The following is a 5,624-nucleotide window of genomic DNA, read 5'->3' as shown; positions in this document are numbered from 1 at the left end:
GAGTCGCAGGTAGATAGGATAGTGAAGGAGGTGTTTGGTATGCTTTCCTTTATTTGTCAGAGTATTGAGTACAGGAGTTGGGAAGTCATGTTGCGGCTGTACAGGACATTGGTTAGGCCACTGTTGGAATATTGTGTGCAATTCTGGTCTCCTTCCTATTGGAAAGATGTTGTGAAACTTGAAAGGGTTCAGAAAAGATTTACAAGGATGTTGCCAGGGTTGGAGGATATGAGCTATAGGGAGAGTCTGATCAGGCTGGGGCTGTTTTCCCTGGAGCGTCGGAGGCTGAGGGGTGACCTTATAGAGGTTTACAAAATTATGAAGGGCGTGGATAGGATAAATAGACAAAGTCTTTTCCTTGGGGTGATGGGGGGTCCAGAACTAGAGGGCATAGGTTTAGGGTGAGAAGGGAAAGATATAAAAGAGACCTAAGGGGCAGCGTTTTCACGCAGAGGATGGTACGTGTGTGGAATGAGCTGCCAGAGGATGTGGTGGAGGCCGGTACAATTGCAACATTTAAGAGGCATTTGGATGGGTATATGAATAGGAAAGGTTTGGAGGGCTATGTGCCGGGTGCTGACAGGTGGGACTAGATTGGGTTGGGATATCTGGTCGGCATTCCTGAAGAAGGGCTCATGCCCGAAACATCAATTCTCCTGCTCCTTGGATGCTGCCTGACCTGCTACGCTTTTCCAGCGATACATTTTCAATTCACCTAGCCTACACATTTTTTGACTGTGGGAGGAAACCGGAGCACCCGGAGGAAACCCACGCAGACACAGGGAGAATGTGCAAACCCCACACAGTCAGTTGCCTGCGGCGGGAATTGAACCCGGGTCTCTGGCGCTGTGAGGCAGCAGTGCTAACCACTGTGCCACCATGCTGCCCATTAGCGCCAATGGATGCTGGATTAGTTGTTAATTTTAAATCAGTGATAATTTTTTTTTGTTAAGAGATATTGGCAAAAGGCGGGTATATGGAGTTAGGCCATAGATCAACCATGATCTCACTGAATAGTGGAGCAGGCACAAGGGGCTGAATGGCCTACTCCTGTTCCTATATTCCTTTGTTCCTCTGTTAGAGGTTCATCCATCCTGGCAAGTGGAGAGTATTTCATCAAATTCCTCCCTTGAGGTTTGTAGTTGTTGACAGACTTTGTTAAGTCAGTTGGTGAGTTATTCACTTCAGGACTTGAAGCCTCTGACATGCTTTTGTAGCTTTAGTGTTTGGAATAGCTGGTCCAGTTCAATTTCTGGTTGACAGTAACTGCTCAGATATTAATAATGGGGAATTCAGTGATGGTAATGCCATTGAACATCAAGGAACTTGCATACCATCTATGAAGTGCACTGAAACAACTCACTAAATCTCCTTCAATGGCATCTTCCAAAACTACAACCCCTACCTCCCAGAAGGTCAAAGGTGTTAGGTGTAAGGGAACATACCATCTACATCATCAGGCTGCAACATATGTTCCTTCATCATTCCCCAGAACCACCCCTCTATTGGGAGTATCTGTGCCATTTAGACATTAGCAGTACAAGAAAGCACATCACCAACACTTCCGGAAGTACAATTACAGTGATCAATAATGTGATGTTGGTCGCAACGTTTGTTTGCTGCGAATGAATTTTTGAAAAAAAAAGTAATTTTGCAGAATTACAAACAGATTCATCAGCAAATTAACAATCAAACATATCCAGCCTATATGAACTTCTGTCTCATTTCAACGCAGTGATGGTTTTATTTAGTGAGCTTGCAGCATTTCACTAAGACGGTCTGTTACACTGAGGGTGCAGAAGACTGATGTTGTGAAAGCTGACTGAAATAAATGAGCCAGTAGTTCAAAAGAGGATCCTGCAGCTCTGCTGTCTGCTTCCAATATTCCATTTGCTGTCCTTTGACTCATAAGTGCTTTGGTGTCTCAGTTGTCAATATTTGAAACCTGCCATGGAAAATATTTAGCACATAATTAAAACACATTCTGATATCCTCAAACTAAAGAAAATTAAGTAAATTGAATCAATTTGGGGAGGAAGTGTAGTTGTTTTCAAAAGGAAGCATGATTCAGAGTCTATTACATTTTTTGCTTGTGAATCAGAACTCTCGAGGAAGTCAGTTAAGTGCCTTGTAATGTATCAGTAAGATTTATTGGTGGCAACATCTTTTTAAGTTAGTTCCTTCCAAGCTGAATAACAAATATGGATAATCTTGATTCGGAGATGCCGGTGTTGGACTGGGGTGTACAAAGTTAAAAATCACACAACACCAGGTTATAGTCCAATAGGTTTAATTGGAAGCACACTCGCTTTCGGAACGTCGCTCCTTCATGAGGTGATGGTGGAGGGCTCAATCCTAAAACACAGAATTTATAGCAAACATTTACAGTGTGATGTAACTGAAATTATACATTGAAAAATATCTTGATTGTCTGTTGAGTCTTTCATCTGTTTGAATACCATGATAGTTTCACTTCTTTCATGTGTAAATCACAAAACATTTTTTTTAAAATGTTGCATTCTCGGATTAGCTGTAAAAATGGGTGATATGTTGAAGGTTGGCCCCCTGTGTTCTCTGTCTGTGTCATGATGTTTAGATTGATTCTAATCTAAAAAGTGAGATAACAGAGTTTTACATGAATTCATGCAGTTTTTGAGCAAAATACAATGTAACTCTGCAAGTACAAATTCACCCCACAAAATATATGTGTGCATGTGGGTTTTTGTCTGTCTGTCTGTGTGTCTGTCTGTCTGTCTGGGTTGGGGTTGTGAGAATGAGAGAGTGTTTGTGTGTCTGTAGTGAGTGCAGAGTATCTTAAGTTTGTGAGGGGTGCATGTGTGAGTGTGGGTGTGTGTGTGCACACTCATGTGACTCAGCCAATGTTGTCTATCTTATACGTTGCAGGCAAGGATGCCCAGGGGCATGGTACATTGGAGAAACCGAACAAAGGCTACGCAATGGATCAATGGGCACCGCACAACAATCAATAGACAGGAATGTTCCCTCCCAGTTGGGGAACACTTCAGTGGTCCAGGACATTCGACCTCGGACCTTCGGGTGACCATCCTCCAAGGTGGACAGGCACCAGCGAAAAGTGGCCGACCAGAGGCTGTTTGGTACCCATAAGGGAGGGCCTCAACCTGGACCTTGGGTTCATGTCACATTACAGGTGACCACCATTGCACTATACACACCTACACACACACACACACACAGGCACTCCTATACACACATACACATGGACACACATATACACAGAACCGCACACAGACACCCACACACACCCTTACAGACACACACACTCGCACACTCGGACAGGCACCCTCTCAGAGACTTAGACCACTCCCACAACACCCACACACACTCTTATAGACACGCAGTCACCCACACATGCACCCCCTCACAGACTTAAGACACACTGCACTCACTACTCACACCCCCCACCCCAGACACACACACACACACAGAAAAAGACCCACATGCACACATTTATTTTGTGGGGTGAATTTGTACTTTCAGAGTTACATTGTACTTTGCTCAAAAACTGCACGAATTCATGTAAAACTCTGTTACTTCACTTTTTAGATTAGAATCAATCTAAATATCATGGGATAGACAGAAAACACAGGGGGCTAACACCTTCAACATATTGTCTAGCTATCACCCATTGCTACAGCTAACCTGAGAATGCAACTTTTAAAAAAAGGTTTTGTGATTTACACATGAAAGAAGTGAAACTATCACGGTATTCAAACAGATGAAAGACTTAACAGACATTCAAGGTATTTTTCAATGTATAATTTCAGTTACATCACACTGTAAATGTTTGCTATAAATTCTGTGTTTTAGGATTGAGCCCTCCACCTGATGAAGTAGTGTCGCTCCGAAAGCGAGTGTGCTTCCAATTAAACCTGTTGGACTATAACCTGGTGTCGTGTGATTTTTAACTATGGATAATCTTGTTAGTATTTTTCTCAATAACAGAGGGCACTATCAGATTTCTGATGGTATAAAATTAAGTCTGAAGAACAGGAAGCGAAGCCATAATGAAATGTAAATAAACACGACTTCAGTAGATCTCGAGCTGAAATTCACCAGCCTTTCAATATATTTCCAGTGTATCTCCAGGTGAAATGTGTCAGCATAGCCATAGGCAATAGTTTGATTCTATTGGACACAATCCAGAAATGTTGGTCAATGTTCTGTATATTAAATACCGTTGCAAGCCTTTTGAAATCTAATTGCTCTCATCATTCTACAAAACTGTCACCTCAAATATCTTGTCTTTCAGAGAGGTAAATCAAGGAGAGAGCAACTCCTCCAGCTTACCACCTTTTCTAAGGTAACTTCTGACATTTTCCATCAGAAGTAACCTTGAATGTGCAATACATCCACCCACAGGTGTATATTTATCTGCTTCCTGATGTTGTCAATCATTTCAAAGAGTTGTGCATTCAGTACTAAATGACCTGTTTTACTAATGTACTCAATTGCTTTTGGAAAATCATCTTGCTACAAACTGGAACAATCGTTAAATTGTTTTAAAATTATCATTTGAGACTTTGGCTAAAATTATGCCATAAGAAACAGCTAACCCTTTATCTGCAGCAACACTGTAGTTGTCTACCCAACATAATTAAATGTCTCTGACCGGACAAGATGGGCTATAGTCATGGACAGTATCTGGGATGATCCAATGTTCAGTCCCACTCAGTTTTTTTTTCACTTTGCAGCTCACAAAACACTTCTGGCCCTATCATTGCTAGGTGATGGACGGAGGAACATATTTGCCATCACACAATATCAATATTAAATTAACAGAAATGCACAAGCATGTATACCAGTTAAAGACATGTACACCATGATCCAGAGGCACACACCCTCGACAGACACATTATATCAGAAAACTGCCTCACTGTCAGAAATTCATCTGATTTCTAGTCAGTAGCATCAAGATAACTCCAGTAAAAGTATTTTGATGGCACATGAAAGTTGGTCAAAATTACACTTTCTTTGTGACAATGGTTTTGTTGAATAAGCTGAAAATTTTATAAAACAGCAACAAGATTAAATAATTTGAAACCAGATGCATTTATGACTGAACTTCACTTTCACACAATCACTGGAGAGTTTGGATGCACTGAAATTGTACACTTGCCAATCTACTGAGGGAGTTTGTCAGAAAGCAATGAGCTACATGAGTAACTCTCCCCTTGAAATAATAATATCCATCAACAAAGAAATGCTTGGGTCCTCAGGTTATGTGATCAGAGTACATTAGAACTCCATAATATGTATACATTTTTAACCACTTTGGGAGTTATCTTGCATGAAAAGAAAATATCCAAAAGTGGATGTTAGAATGGATTTCGTTTAGAGATCATGAGCTCAATTTTACCAGAAATTGGCTAAGTGCCAATTATTTTTATTCATTCATGGGACATGGGCAACGCTGGTTGACCAGCATTTATTGCCTGTCCCTATTTGCCAATGAGAAGGTGTTGGTGAGCTGACTTTGGAATGGCTGTAGTCCACATGCTGTGGGTTGACCTACAATGCCATTAGGAAGAGAATGCCAGGATTTTGATCCAGTGATAGTGAAGGAACAATAATCCTTTCAATTC

The sequence above is a fragment of the Chiloscyllium plagiosum genome, chromosome 12 (genome assembly GCF_004010195.1).
Source record: "Chiloscyllium plagiosum isolate BGI_BamShark_2017 chromosome 12, ASM401019v2, whole genome shotgun sequence".
Lineage (NCBI taxonomy): Eukaryota > Metazoa > Chordata > Chondrichthyes > Orectolobiformes > Hemiscylliidae > Chiloscyllium > Chiloscyllium plagiosum.
Note: the sequence above shows the minus strand (reverse complement) of the source record.